We start from the raw sequence: 1168 nt of genomic DNA, 5'->3' as shown, positions 1-1168 counted from the left end.
GTGAACATTTCTTCATATGTTTGTTGCCTTCCTGGATCTCCTTTTTGGTGAAGTGTCTGTTCATGTGCTATGCCCATTTTTAAATTGGGTTATTTGTCTTTTTCTTGTAGAGGTGTTGTAGTTTCCTATATATTTTAGAAATTAGTCCCTTGTGTAATGTGCTATTGCAAAAATTTTTTTTCTCATTCTGTGGTTTCCCTTTTTACTTTTGTGGTGAAGTCTTTTGATGTACATAAGTTTAAAATTTTTAGTATGTCCCAGTAATCTATTTTGTCTACTTTTGTTTGTATAGTTCTAAAAAATGCTTGGTAGTCTGCGTATTCCCTGCATTAATGCCGTCACATTTGTCCCTATTTTTTCATTGATGGCCTTCATAATTTTGGGATTCATATTTAGGTCTTTAACCCATGCTGAGTTGGTTTTTGTATAGGGTGTGAGGTAAAGGACTTGTTTCAATCTTTTGCATATCGCTTTCCAGTTCTGCCAGCACCATCTGTTTAAAAGACTATCCCCTCCCCATGTGATATGTTTAGGTACTTTGTCAAAAATCAGTTGGCTATATGTGGATGGGTTAATTTCTGGATTCTTGATTCTGTTCCATCAATCAATGTATCTTTCATTGTACCAGTACCAGGCTGTTTTGACCACTGTAGCCGTGTAATAAATTTTGAAGTCGGGGAGTGAGAGGTTTACAACCTTATTTTTTCTTTTTATGCAGTGAAGTGCTTTGTCTCTTTCCTATGTATATAAAGTTTGTAATTGTTTTTTCCATCTTTTTGAAGAATGGCATTGGAATCTGGATTGGGATTGCATTATATGTGTAAATTGCTTTGGGCAGTATTGACATTTTCACAATGTTTAGTCTTCCTATTCAGGAGGATGGTACATTCTTCCATTTTTGTAGGTCTCTTTTGGTTTCTTGTAGTAGTGTTTTGTAGTTTTCTTTGTATAGGTCCTTTGTTTCTTTGATTACATTGATTCCTAGATATTTCATCCTTTGGGTGGCTATTATAAATGGTATCGCTTTCCTGATGTTGTTTTCAGCACTGTCATTGTTGCTATAGAGGAATCCAACTGATTTTTGCATGTTGATCTTATATCCTGCCACTTTGCTGAATCCTTCCAATGACATCTAGTAGCATTTTTTACTGAGTCTTTGGGATTTTTT

Source organism: Chrysochloris asiatica, unplaced genomic scaffold, assembly GCF_000296735.1.
Source record: "Chrysochloris asiatica unplaced genomic scaffold, ChrAsi1.0 scaffold00011, whole genome shotgun sequence".
Taxonomy (NCBI): domain Eukaryota; kingdom Metazoa; phylum Chordata; class Mammalia; order Afrosoricida; family Chrysochloridae; genus Chrysochloris; species Chrysochloris asiatica.
This window is presented reverse-complemented; position numbering follows the sequence as displayed.